We start from the raw sequence: 15284 nt of genomic DNA on the forward strand, positions 1-15284 counted from the left end.
AGTATCACAAGAAAATTGTGACTAGAAGCAAACTTTTAAGAATAAAATTATAAACATTTTGATCTAACAACAGATCAGTTTTGGGTAATCAGCTTAAAGTGAGTGAGTGACCACCAACAGCCTCATTGGGTCCCATATTGAAAACGCAGGGAGATTTTGAAAAAAGTAAGATGGAACAGTTTTTTTAGATCGCTCTAACAAAGCTATTTTTTAATTTTTCTTCAAAAAAAATCATATGTAGATGTTCAGGAAGAACTCGGGACGCTCAAAGTGAAGTCGGATCAATGATAGGTATTATGATTTTACCAAAAATGCTTTCTGTTCAAGGCCAGAAATTTGAGTCTGTCCACCTCTGCTGTCACTCTTTCGGAACATTAACAGCTGCAGTTAATTATGTTGATTGCTTTGATCTGATTGCCTTTGATGTGATTACAGTTACAGATACACACACACACACACACATGCACTAAAGTGCGTACACTCCTCACACACACATGCATACACATGCTTCATACACGCACACACAGGTAACTTTATGTGATTTTAATTACACACACACACACACATACACACACACACACACAGGTAACTTTATGTGATTTTAATTACACACACGCACACACACACACACACACACACACACACACACACACACAGGTAACTTTATGTGATTTTAATTACACCTACACACACACACACACATTTTGAGGTTAAAGGGCATAGTTTGAAATCTCTGAAGAATCTCATCATAGTGTACACACACTGGCAGTAGCCCCCGTGGCCCTTTCAGAATTTCCCCTGGGGAAATTTTCTAGTTTCTTTTATTGTATTTTTAGGGTAGAGCTCAACATTTTGATAACATTTTTTTACTAAAACATTTGTGGATAATGTTAAACATTACCCACAAATATAATAATATCATCATATTCCCTCCTAACCTCTGTCTCTTTAGGACAGAGGTCACGATCTATTGTCCCACTGGGGCTCTGTGAGTGACTTTCCTCTCGTTTCCCACACTCTGTCCTCGCTCTGCTTTCACTTTAGGATCAATACATTACAGTACATGTAATGTATCTCATTATGTATCACATTACTATCACACACCACCTGAAATGTGTGGTTTCTTGTAAAGTAGTTAACTTTAAATGTTTCACATTTCAACACCTTGAACTAGCAATGGCACAAAAATCCTGAATCATCAAAGGTTTTGTCATTGAAACACAAACAGAGGTGCAATAGGCCTGCAAAATCAATCAAACAGAAGGTAACACATGGTATAATAATGATAATTTCAGATGCAATCAGATTTGTTTCAAGCAACATGCATGGCAAGATGTTCTCTTTCGTAACCTAAAATATATTGTTGCTGTCATTTCCCATTGTCATTCCCTCAGGAAATGTCATCTTGAGAAGAGAAAACAAACAAACAAACCAAAACTCCTTCTGTACAAACAGAAGAACATTCATTCAATTTCAGAATTCAGAAGAATTCAGTTCCAGTAATCTTTGACCAATATGATGTTCTCAGTTTGTCTGGCAGTAACTCCGGTCTGTAGGTGTCTACCACGGCCTCCAGGGGGCGCTGTTGACTAGACTCTTGTCTGTGGTGATGCTGGTCTGGACTGTGGAGCTTAGAGGAGAGAAGTCATTGCTGCAGTATTTGTAGGAGCCATATCCGGATCCCTGTGAGGTCTCTGTAGCGAGAATCTGATCTGATCTCTCTGTTGGCTTCATCGCACCTGTTTATAGTCCCACATCTCAAAATTAAAGTGTGGGTCTTGGTCTGACTGTAGTTTCTTACAGTTTATAGCCACACACAGTGGCGGGTAAAAGAAAAAGTAATGCTGCACTGGCATATGCTCAGTGGTCATATTAAAAGAAGACATTAATATCCGCCCATGTGCAGTGAACCATAGACTCTTTATGAAGTCAAAGTGCAAGATGTACTTATATCCTGTAGGGTCCACATTACCGATGTAATACTGGACTACATGTAACTAAAAAAACACCAGCGGATAAGCCTCTGCAACACCTGATAAAAAGGTCCATGACTTATTTATTCAATGTTTAATTAATGACTGGCCCAACATTAATTGAATGTGTATGTTAATATATGCTGTATGAAGAACTCATCAGGGGTCATGGCCAATAACTTAACAAGGAACTGTTAAGTAATCTGTTCCTGTGCTGTACATTAATAATAAGAATATTTTTGACAGCAGACACTTCAAGAAGATATCCTCCAAGTAGACCGAGGTCCACACACATGACGTTCCCCACGTATTTAGATTGGATATTTAAGGGCTGCTTTTGAGCCTCAATGTTTAACATTTATTACAGCAATACATGAATTCAACAACTCAAACAAGTTATGAATTACTTCAAATAGATTAATTTAAGTTTCAGTCCCAAATATTGGCAATGTTTTAACTTATCAATGAAAACACAGATCCACCATGTCATAGCTAATTAAAATCTCTTTATTACAATCACATGTACATCATCATATTCCAAAAAGCTTGCTGTTGTGAAACGTACCCTTGCACAGACAGATGGAGGTGGTGTTGCAGGCTGGATGGAGGGATTGTCAGATGGAGTAAAACAAGTGTTGAGTTCCCCAGCAGCAAGTGTCTCCGCTCCAGTGTGCTTTTAATTTCACATCACATGAGGACAGCAGCGCTATTTTCAGCTCTCAGTGTCCTTGTGTAACGTAAGCAAAGAGAGTGAAGGGTGGGCGGGTGGGAAGGGAAAATTCTTTCTTCGTCATCCATTATTCAGACTGTTTGAGTCACAGTCGAAACATAGGGAAAACATGGAAACAAACAGATTCCAAGTATTTTCTCTCCAAGTCTAAGTGTTTAAAGTGTTTTAAACAAACAGTTCGACATCTCTGCAAATTGTCTTATTCTTTGTCTTCTCCAAAGTCAGATGAGAGGATGGATATTAGATTCCTCTATGTGTCCAGTACAGAAATAGGCCCAGGCTGTGTTGGCTTATCACAAAGACTGGAAGCAAATGGAAACTGCTTACCAAGCTCAACTGAAAGAGAAAAATCTTCTGAAGCTGTCTGATTTAAAAAAAAAAAACAGTTACTTTGGCCTAAGCCACATTTTAAGGACACAACTTAAGGTGCATTTTTTCTTCTGCAAGAGAAGCAGAAGTGTAGCAATTATTTTAGCAGTTGTTGGATTGATGACTAGCTACTTAGCTTACAGGAACCAACAGGTAAATTAGAGAGCTTAGGAGTTTTTAGAAAGTTTTCAGCAGCACTAACAGCATGGCTCTAGATCCACTATGACTGGTCCTGACTGAAAAATATTCACAACTATTGGACTAACAAACAGATTTCCATGAAATTTGGTTCAAACAGTCATGGCGCCCTCAGTATTGATTGTAATATTTTTCCAGATACACTGACTTTTCATGGAGCACCATCTTCAGAATTAATCAAAATTTAATATGATAAGTTTCTTTGTTTAGGACTACATACCTCCAAAATGAATTAAATTCCCATCAGCTGTACTTGATGTTTAATTAAACAAATGTTAGCATGGTAAATTAAGTAACCACTAGCTGCTAAACATCAGCATGTTATAATTGTTCTTTTTAGCATGTTAGCATGCTGACATAAGCATGTAGGTTAAAGCACTGCTGGCATTGTACGGTTTTTGATGGGAATAGGCTAGCACTTCCCCTGTTGTTGCCAACTAAACTAAGCACATCCTGTAAAACCACAACTTGTCATTACTATATTTCTAAAATATACATGTTAAATGAATAAGATCAAACGTTTTTATCCTCAGTTGTTGGATGTTTCCGTCTTTTGACACATTACAGAGCAATTTTTGTACTGGACACACAGTGATGAAATGGATATCTATCTGAATCATGTGACTCTGGAGAAGACAGAGAACAAAAAGATGTATCTAAAATGTTGTGTTCTTTAAGTATTACAGTGTCGGTGATCCTACTCATAATTCATGGATGCCACATTTAACATTCAGAACAAACTGAACCACTTTCCATGAATTTTGACAATATTATGAGTGTTAAACGTACTAATACTACAATGTAAATCTCTGTGCTGTATGTACAGCCTCCATAACACAGCTATAAACCTACAGAATCACATGATAAATCACTGGAGGCGTCTGATGGCATCAGCATGTCCGGTTACTAACTCCAACCTCATCTGCACCTTCTGACAAAATCAATATGTACATGTCATAATGACACAAAACAACAGTAAAATTCAATTTAGCCATTTAAAGAGACAATAATATTCACATTTTGTGTTCACTCTTTGAAAATGGTAAATCAAAGTTATACCAGCTTTTGAGTAAATTAAGTAAATTTTAAAGATCATAGTAACTGTTCACATTGGTTTTGTAACCATCACAAGAAAAATATTGAAATATGTCCAACACAATGACAATAAACTTATTTTTTTCCTCCATAAATCACTATGATAGTTTATAAAGAAAACATCAACATACACTGTCGTTCTATCTACAGTCGTTCCACTGGCCTCAGTCCCTGGTACAGAAAGGTAGGGAGAACTTTTCGTATAAAAAATGATGTGCAAAAAGTTGTTTTCTTAGGTCCCTCTCATGGAAAACAATGTAAAGAAATAATGTAATTACTGTATCTACATAGCCGTTGCTCTTGCCATTTTAGATTCTAGGATTGCTGTGCACTTGTGGTGTCTCTTTACGTTTGTGCATCAGTTTGATTTAAAACGAGTTACTGCATTCGATGGACACCAGACAGGAAGCGCACATAACACTGTCATTGTCATATTAAAAGTAGCTTGAGGTATTATTGCACATTTTCCCGAACTGCAGACCTGGAATCAGTAGATTTCAGATTTACTCACACTGTACCTGCTTTTAGTGGAATGTCAGCACTGACTTGAGCTCTGTCTGTCCTGACTGTACAGACGCTGCAACAGTCTGGACAACTAAATGTAAAGTTGACTTAAGGTGTATCTTCACATCTTTGAAATTGTCTCCACACAGTCAACGCATCACTGTTGATTTCAGTAAACATGCATAAGCTGGTACCTTGGTAGGTAGATCTGTAAACATCCTGCCAACAGTAAAGACGACAGCAGGGACAGGGAGCCATGTGCCATGAAAAGCTAAAGATCTTATAATGCATATAGGCCACGTCAGCACCTAAATGCACTAATTGATATTGTCACTTTGCACGTTTTTCATGCTTTCTTTTCAAATTAGTTGTTTTTCATTGTTATGTTTGCTGATAGTTGTATCATTCATGGTACTCAGGCCCAAAAACAAAAACCAGATGTATTATGTATTGTTTTAATTGGTGTGGTATCTGTGTCGGCCATTGTCTTACAGCAAGCTGCAGCAGCACATTAAAAAAAGTTCAGTCATCATCGCAAATAACCGTAGAGATTCACAAAAGCAACATCCTACTGCCGCCCACCTCGGCGACACAGCTCTAATCATGTTTACACTGGAAACAATGGAGGCGGTGACAACCAAGGGCTGATTGAAACAAGTCTGTTGCTAACATTGTAGCCACACCAGATAAATGGAGATCAATATTTTTACCATATGAACTATATTTAGCTAATATGCTACACATAAGTGCAGTGCTCCTATTCAAATATTTGAATCAGTTTCATGATTGTTTTAATAGTGCCTTTTTTTAGATGTAATTGCAAGTGGTGGTGACTTTTCAAACATTTTACAACTGTTTTCTCCAGTTCTTTTACTAGAAAATCAGAAATTCCATATACCTCCAACAAGAAATTACAACTCAGAGTTGGTGTGAATGAGTTTTTTAAGTAACGTCTCAATGATACGATGTGACGCAACATAAACTCCAATCAAAGCATACCAGCAGCTGATGTTGCAGATTAAAAATGTGTTCAAAATCCTTATGTGGCACATTGTTCCCCATCCCTGATCAACACGGTTTCACTAGTGTTTCACAACCCCATAAATCAGGTCGCGTTTTCATTTCAGTTACAAAAGCTCTCATCAACTGATATTTTAATTGTAAACAGAGTTTCTATAAAAACCATTCAGGATTTGGTATCAAATCTCAGTTGTCAATGTCTGCATTGCTACAGTTGATGTGTTCTGTGGCCCTGATGTAAAAGTAGTCATGTGTGATTTATTGTTAGTGCACAGCCAGGTACATCACGCAGAACAATATTGCTCCCCGAAATCTCATGGTCTGTTTGAGGATTTGATTCTGAACCCCATTTTTTGTAATTTTGTTAAAGATTCTGTGAGATAAATGTAGCATAAGATGTAGCATGAAACACATGATGCAAACATACACGCTCATCTGACCTTGTTTAGTTGTTTGTCTTTACAAGCGTCATGCACTGACACACACATTTTGTCCGAAGTGCTGTACAGTGGCGACACACTCACACATAAAGCTATCAGTTGAGGTGATGTACAGCAATGACGGTGAAGTTCCCTTTCTCGCACACATTCATTAAAGGAACAGACCGACATTTCGGTAAATCTTCTTGTTCCCTGTCTTTCTCAGAGTCATATGAGAGGATTGTTATCAGTTTCTTCTTTGTGCTTCAGTATAGAAATGATTAACTGTATGTGGATAATTAAAGTCTCAAAAATACTACAAAAAGGACAGAGACAGCAGGGTGGATGGCAAACAGGTCTGCATGGATGTGAGCAAATTAATATTACATCACTCAGAGTTTGGAAGACCCATGTAATGATACAGATTTATAAAAGTAGAAACTGTTTGTTTAAATCAGATAGCTTTGGAGTTTTAAGTTGTTGAGTTTAAGTTGAGCTAGCAGTTTCTTCCTAATTCCAGTATTTCTGCCTAGCTGGGGAAAGACGTCCTGGACCTAACTCAATACTGGACACACAAAGATGAAACTGATATCCATTTTCTTATCTTAATTTGTTAAAGACAGAACAAGAGGATTCTCTAAAATGTCGTATTGTATGCTTAACATCACACACACTCACACAGAGTTACAGTTAGATGTGGTGCCCATGCATTTAGACAGTGGTGACCGTCAGCAGGGAGCTGGTACACAGCAAGTCCTCCTGGTTGTCCAGCCTGGTCCCATGAGTCAGCAGCTCCTCTACTGTCGTCCAGTCATCCAACAGCTTCCTGTTCCTCAGACGACTCAGCTTCCTTTGACTAAGCTCCAGGACCGTGTTGCACCTCCCTTCTGCAAAAGCTCCACCTCCTCTGCTGTCCAGTACACCTCCATCTCCAATAGAGACTCCTCCTCCTCCTCCCACACCAGCGATTACTCCTCCCCTGTTGATTGGGTCTCGTATAGTCACTCCTCTGGCCTGCAGCTGCTGCTGCTGTTTCTGCTCACGAGCCAACAGGAAGTGTTCCTTTCTCTCCATTCGACTCCAGTACCGGCCCATCAGCATGTCAGTATTGGTCTCCTCATCTGTGCTCATACCACTGCGTTCATCTGCCAGCTGGGATGCCCGATCTCTCAGGAGCTGGTTCCTGGAGATCCGTGAGGTTGTGTTGGGTTTGGAGCTTGGATTAAGTTTTGGCTGCAAACCACAACTCGGATTTGGGCTTGAAGATGCATTCATGGGTCCTTTCTTTGCATCCCATCCAGAAGCAGAGCAAGCCCCTGTGTGGCCCTCCAGTGTGCTGTAAAGACCTCTGCCACCCCCGCCAACCTGGGATTGACGGGTGGCTGGTTTCGGCCAGGTGTCATTAACATCTCCAGCCTGAGGAGGGTGGACCAAACTCTGGAGCTGCTGCTGCTCTCTGGCTCGGGTCCTCCCAAGCTCCTGCTGTCTCTCCCTTTCCATCTCCTCTTGAATCTGTGCCTCCCTCTCCAGCTCTTTCTCCTGCATTTGCCTTTTTTGTTCCATCTCCCTCTCGATCTCTCTATCCCTTTCTGTCAGCAGTTGCTCAGACATCATGCTTCTTTCTTGCGAGTGCCACCAGTCATGGTGAGCGATTTGGGCATTGGGGTTGTTGTCGTAGCATCGCTCATGGGTGCTGGCACTCCTGATATGCCCCAGAGCGGTGGGGTGTTGCTGTGATGAGAGGGCCAGGCCTGCTGGATGAGAAGCCATCACTCCACCCACTAGCTCAACTTCCTCTGGCAGGTCTGGTGGCAAGACATTATGTGGTGGGACACCTCCACAGTGATGCAGGGTTGCTGCGCAGTAGGAGGGGGATGCTGGGTGGCTGGCCCGGCGGCGGTACTCCTGTGGAGGAGGGCGATGGTGCAGTGTTCGGCTTCTCCTCAGCAAGCCCACTGAACTGGAGCCCTGGTGGTGCTGCTGTATGGGTACTAGTGGTCTCCGGTGGCTGGAGGGGGTGCTGCAGGTGGAGAGGACCGGGGCAGTCATTCGTGACCCTGCAGGATGGGCGTGGGATGGGTTGAAGAGTGCTCCACTGCTGGAGCTGTGACGGTTGAGACAGGGCCGGTCAGCTTTGTGGAACTGGACCGATGAAACCCTGGAAGTACAAACAGTGAAGTCAACAAACAACGCATTTGAGGAATAGATATTCAGAAAGTCAGACAAAGTTCAATCTAAAAAATATATTAACTTTATATATCAATATAAGTTCATCTGTTGCACAAAGCTATGAAATTACTGATTCGTTGTTAGTTATTTGTTACTTAGTTAACTGAAGAGTTTAAAGAAGGGAATAAATATATACCATAGCCTTATGTTCTTCTGTCTGCCATTGGCAACAGATGTTGATGGAAACATGGTGTTGGTTGGCTAACTTTTTAGGCATTGAATGAGTCTATTTTAATTTGAGTGCATCTGATAAACTGATACTTGACAAGTCTAAATTTAAAACTGTGCCTTTACACCACAGAACTTGAAACCAGCCTCAGATGCTGCTGCTATGAAATTTGATCTTTTACACAATCTGTCATTTTGCAGAGGCAGTTATTCTACCAGCTTCTACCTGAACAGTCCACGGGGCGGGACATCCATCATGGGCCCAGCGCCGTCAAGCTGCAAGTGCTGACACTGAGGCTGCATGGTCAGTGCCTCAGGGATGGCCTCCAGCAGCTCTCGGTGGCTCTTGGGGCAGCTGTCACGCCGCTCCCGCCTCTCGCAGGGTTCGCCCTGATGTTGCAGTCTGGCATTGTATAACCGCATTCGCTTCTCCAGCAGCCTCTGGAAGTGCCTGAACTCTCCGGTGCTAACACTGTAGAATCCAGAGTCGCTAAGCTCTGAGGAAATAAAGGACTCAGAGGAAGGAGAGCCGCCTCCAAAGCCCCCACAACCCCCTGGGGCGAGGGCACCATGTGAATGACATTCCTCCAGGCCTCCCTCCTCGGTCTCCATCCCCGAGAGGTCCCCCTGGTGGAGAGAACCGTCAGTCCAGCCCAGACCGCTGTCCAGCTCATGATGGAGTGGCAGGAAGCCCATTGGCTTCTCCAGCATGAAGTCCTCATCATCCGTCTGCAATAAAAGGCATCCTCAGTCCCAAGGTCATTTACAAAGATTCACACACCAAACTAGGGACCATGTTGTAATGAGATCACTGTAATGAGTCAAATTATCAAACGCCAAATCAGGCTAGGGGCATTAATTGGGAGGTCAAGTGGCCCCTTCCCTACTTCCTACCCCCGAGCCCTGGCATCCTTGCTCAGACCACACCCACCTCTGAACACTGCCTTCATTTTCATCTTAACTACTAATCTGTACATTTCTGTAACTGCATCGTACACAGTTTCAATGCTTCAATTTCGTTGGCAAAATCTGACTCAGAAGGCTTCTGTGGTACTTCCTGCTACATTTTTCCATGATGACACACAGACTCTCAAGGAGAAAAAAAATACAAGCAATACTCTACTGCAGCTTGTCAACACTATAAATAACTGCATATTTCTATATTCTATCTGTGTGGGACCCTAGTGCCTTCTGAGTGATGACTAAATGTGTCTGTAGCAGTAAGAAACTGTCAAATAGTGAAGGTTAGGCAGTGAGTGATAGTGATAGTGATAGTCTGTTTACATCTTCTTTGATCGGTTATTTCCTTAGAATAAGGGTGCTGAAATTCTGTACTTTTCTTTTCAACAAGTCTTGTGAAAAGGCAACAATTAAAAGTCTGCCCTTAGACCACTGGAGATGTAAATCTTTAAGAACAGTGGATAGCCTTTCATCAGACTTACAACAAGGGGAAAAACAATGCAAAAGGCTCTGCAAAAAACAGATCAAAATCCTCTTCAATCCCATCCTAATTCCTGAAACTCTCTGGGTGCAACACAACGTCATAAGAATGGGCAGAAGGCACTGCCACACCCTCTGCACATTACGCATGATGAATTTGAGTCTGAATCACAAGATTAATATCAGGATATGAAATGAATGAATGTGAAGTTGTAGCAATAGTCTTTTGAAAAAGGATTTTTTGAATGACTTAAGAAATGTATGTGTTGATACTGATATCAATTAACATTGTTAGGGATATTTGTTCCTTTAGATAGGGCGGTTAAAAGCAATTACAATTGCCCTCAGTTTCAGTCATTCTACTCAAAATGACAAAGTGATGATATGCAACCTTCGCTAAAAGGTACACAGCACAGTTTTTGGTTACCTGACTGTGGCCGCCGTTAGGTTCTTCTAAGTTCGCGTTGCAACATCCCATCAGGCAGTTCTGTCCCTTTGGTCCACGACCTGTGAGTTCTGGGTCCTGAGGCATCCATGGTGTGAAAGAAAGAAAATGAGAAACAACACAAAGCTCCATTGTTAGTTTTTTTTTTGTTTTTTTTTTACTAATTTCATGATCCATTGTCAATTCTTGACTAAACTGCCAGGGTAAATCACTGATATCCAATAATTTTTTTTTGCAGATTGACACAAATACATTTTCACATTTAAATTTAACGTGAGTATGTAGTTTTTGGTGTTACCTGGTGGCCCATGTCCACAGTGTCCCGTGGAGAGTTGGACAGGTAGCTGTACCGTCCTCCTTCACAGTGGTCTTGTGGCAGAGACAGATGGCTGTAATAATGTCTGACAGACAACAAGAATATAGAATAAAGATCGTTTCAAGACCACAGAGTTTTAAACAGTAACCATTAGGGCTGTTTCCACTATCGCCCAATACCCGGAATGAGGCGGGTCTCACTCGCCGAAACGCCCCTAATTTGAATACGAGCCGTCCGGAGCAGACTTTTGTCTGGACTTTTTTCGGCCCTGTCAAAGAGCAGGGCCTGAAAAAAGCCTGGTTACTGATTGGATAGATCGATAAGTGGGATGTGACGTAGTACTCTACGCAACAACAACACACGGCATTTGTTAAAGCCGGCGAAGCACTGTTGCCAACTTAGCGACTATTTTTTCAAGAAAGCGACTGGAGACAATCTGTCGCTAAGCGATTATGCGACGGTCGAAAACCATACATCACCTCCGGGGCCTTGTAAATCCCTCTGGGGGCTAGCTTTAAATGGAGACACGTAGAGTTAGCAGACTTTTGAGAGGGTGTTTTGAGAGACTTTCCGGGTGGCCATTTTTCCCCCTAGTGGAAACATGGCTAATGTATTTCTGTGTGTGTGTCTACCTGTCCTGGTAGGAGGGGCTGGAGGCATTGAGCCCTGCCCCCATCAGTGGGAGGGGCAGATTGAGGTGCTGCAGGTTGAGGGGGAGAGGCTCCCACATCCCCCTGTCTGCCTCTGTGCCACACCCCCTCTGACCCTTAATCTGCATGGTGATTGGACGCTGACTGGCTGCCAGAATCCGAAGAGCATCCCGCTGGCTCAGGTTTGCAAGACTCCGCCCACCAACCTGAGACAATCAGAGAGAAAAAGGGAAGACATTTCATGTTAGCAAACACATGCCTCCTCTTACAGCCATAGAGCGTGATTATCATCTTGTGGAAGTCATGTTTGTGTCTACTGCTGTGTGCTTACCCTACGAGGCAGCCAGCTGAATTGTGATATCATGTGAGAATCGTAGGATTATGAAATTGCAAATACATCATGTCAGGCTTCAAGTAATGCGTTAGTGTTTGAACGACTAGCAGCTCTAACCAATCATCGTCCTGTGAGAAGCAACGACGGCTCCTAAAAAGGTTAGCATATATGCTGCAAAAGCATCAGTTACATCAGAGCTGGAGAGTATTTCTTCATTGTAAGAAAAGAAAAGAATGGCAATGAATGCTTTAGCTCTTCTCCCGAGTGGTGGATCAATCCAATCACCTGCCAGGTATTTTCTGAAAGTGCCTGTAATTTCCATGCAACAGTGGAACAGTTTCCAATGTTGGCTTCGGGCTGCATCTGGTTAGTTTAGTGCTGCAAACTGAACAAAACGGTAAATGTGTCTTTAGACCAAAACTATGAGCTTAAAGAGGCTAAACTGCTCAGGCTGTTCTCTGTGGATTCACAACTTCCAGAGACAACTCACAATAAACAACAAAAATAGCTCATAAGAGTTTAATTTAAGAGTTGATATCTAGCCATTTTCCATAGTTTTCTTGATAATGATTTTTGTTATTAAATATGTAGATATCCGCTCTTACATTAAACCCGTATTAGCTATTTTTGTTGTTTTCATTATATTTGTCCAAACAAATGTACCTTTAGTTGTACCAGGCATTACAATGACTGCAGACTGATAAAAAGCACTACGGATAAGAGGAAATATATGTATTTTTTTATTTTGAGGTGCATCCTGCAATCTTTAGTGTACGCAGGAGCCGGTTAATATAAGATACCTACATTCATTCACTGAATCCAGGATGACCTCCAGAGAGTGTTGTTAAACCTGCACTCCACCTATTTTACACTGGACATCCCTTTACTGGTCACGCTTAGTAGCACAACCGGTCCTCCTCCTCCTGTAAAACCAAAATGTCTTCTCTGGAGCACCTTTGTCAATAACCTTGTTGATGTCATAGTGATGTCATCAGGGTTATCTTCGCTTGGGCTTGAGGACTACAAATGTATAAAAATGTAGAAATCCTGTGTTATAATCTGAAGGTGTGGAGTTTTAAAGATGAGACTGTTTACCAGGCAGGGAGGGTCTACTCCCAAGACACTATCCAGTTGCATTTTGGGAAATGTAGTATCTGGTGTTGTGGGAGTTTGACCCGCGCAAAGGACTAAAAGTCACCATATCTCAGCGTCTGCCGTGCAACCCCTTTTACAATCCGTCTCTAACAAATCAACAACTTTATGGGAGTGACAGGTTGAATCACTAGAGGAATGTGTTAATCCAGCCAGGCATTGTGGTAAAACAGTGTCAACAATACTCCAATCAAATCTTTTTCCTGCATGCTGCCATTTTATCTGCACGTCTATTCTTTTTATTTTTCCAGTGTGTACACGCTACAGACAAAAAACTCTGAATTAGTCGACATTATGCAACTGGGTCACAAAACACAGCTCTGCCTGCAGACAGATGGTGGATTTATTCCAGTACGAGAAACAAACCATTTATGAACAATTTAAATAAAGTATGACGAATGTGAACATGGTGTCCATGTTTCCACTAAAGGGTTAACACCTACAAGCCAGCATCAGCCTCATCCTGCTTCACATACACGCACACACACACACACACACACACACACACATGCAGCTCAGCAGCCATCGAATTAGACGCATGAACAGTATTGTTAACTCCAGCACATCACAACCATGAGTCACCCTCCGCTACATTCAACCAGACACACACACGCGCACATAGCATGAGCTGAGAAGCACAAAATGGCACCTGTGTGTGTGTGGATACAGAGGATGGCAGTAGAATGACTGTGAGCCTTCAGCAGATGGAGATGACGAATATGAACCACATGAACCAAATCAGACATAACATTATTGTTTAAAACACATATAAATTAGGTTAAACATTCGCACACACAAATACAAAGTTCTGCAGAAATCATGAAATGATTTTGCATACACACACTCACACGCACACACACACACATACACACAGAAAGCTGAACGCCCCTTCCACAGCTCAGCTCCATCTTCTTCAAATGAGATGTCATAAAACAGGCACAGCATCATTTATGGCATTTAGGTTCAGGCTTATTGGTGCTCACCGTTTGGTCGCCCATCCACGGTCCAGAGAGCCAGCAGCCCATCGTCACGGCAACAGAGGACAGCTGCCTTGGTTCCTGTGAAAATCAACGATGCTGCTGCTTCCTCCAGCAGATCGTCTCCTCCTCCTCCTCCTCCTCCTCCTCCTCACTCAATCCGTCTATCTCTCCTCAGCGTGCCTTTCACTATCGCTCCCTCCTCAGCATCTGTCCTCTCTTCACTGCCTTCCTCCCTTCTTCTTCTCTTCTATTTGTCCGTCTTTCTTCCTTTTTTTTGCATTTATTTCTTCAGCATCTCTATCCACGCCCCTCCCCCTTCTTCACAGCTCCAGGTTTTAGCATCCTTCACACACACACGCACACACACTCATGCATGCATGCAGCTCTGCAAACATAAAAATATGCGAAGGCTGACACAGTGCGCTCAGAGAGACAGAGAGGGAAACACACGCAGTCACACAGTGGGGATGGTGTCTGATTGGTGGCCTGCTAATGACCATTAGCCAATCAGATGCAGTGGTCTCCCTCTGTACGTCTTCCTCTCTGACTGAAACTCCTCATGAAGCCTCGACTTGTGCAGGAGAGGAGCCTGTACTGCAGCGATACACGCAGTAACAGAGGAAACACACCATCCAACCATCCATCTTCTAGCTGCTCATCAAGGATCTTCCAGCAGATGTTTCTCAAGGCATCCTGGGAAATGTAGTCCCTCGTGTCTTCTAGAAGTCTTCTGCTTCAGATTAGGTCCCAAATTTTGGAGAATTTATGTCTGATACTGTCTGTCACTAATTGACTAACAAAATGAGAGAAACACAATCTAGAACGTAGTGGAGGAGAACTAAATCTGGTCTTAGCAGAACCAAGGACACCTGATCAAATATAAAGCTGCTTTCTCACTTGTAGTTTAATCCAGATCCATTACAACCTCAGCCGTGGACCAAGAAACTGTCCCTGAACTTATGTAGCCTACACCGCATTCACATACACTGAGACTGATACGATAATTTGTTGACTACTAGTAATAGACAAACAAAGCTTTCAGATAATATTAGAGCTGTTAATAACTACTGTTATGACATAGTGCCGTGCGTATGCATTTTCACATAACTTTATAAACATTTTCACATAACTTTATATCATTTTCACATAACGTTATGAACTTTTATGTGAACACAATCTGCCCTTTCATCCTGTCAGTATAACAGGTCATAGCTGCTTCTTGTTTCTGGTCAAGATGCCTCTGCTATCTCAAGTCCAATTAT

At 42.1% G+C, this 15284-nt stretch overlaps 1 long non-coding RNA gene across 1 annotated transcript; it reads right to left on the minus strand.

The window, feature by feature from the left end:
• Positions 1 to 2464: 2464 nt before the first annotated feature.
• LOC131968753 (uncharacterized) lies at positions 2465 to 7254 on the minus strand. The gene is made up of 2 exons (XR_009394060.1): positions 7211 to 7254; positions 2465 to 7080 (listed from the first exon to the last, which is right to left on the minus strand). It is a non-coding gene; the product is annotated as an uncharacterized LOC131968753 (long non-coding RNA).
• Between the last annotated feature and the right edge of the window lie 8030 nt (positions 7255 to 15284).

The sequence above is a fragment of the Centropristis striata genome, chromosome 3 (assembly GCF_030273125.1).
Source record: "Centropristis striata isolate RG_2023a ecotype Rhode Island chromosome 3, C.striata_1.0, whole genome shotgun sequence".
Classification (NCBI taxonomy): Eukaryota; Metazoa; Chordata; class Actinopteri; order Perciformes; family Serranidae; genus Centropristis; species Centropristis striata.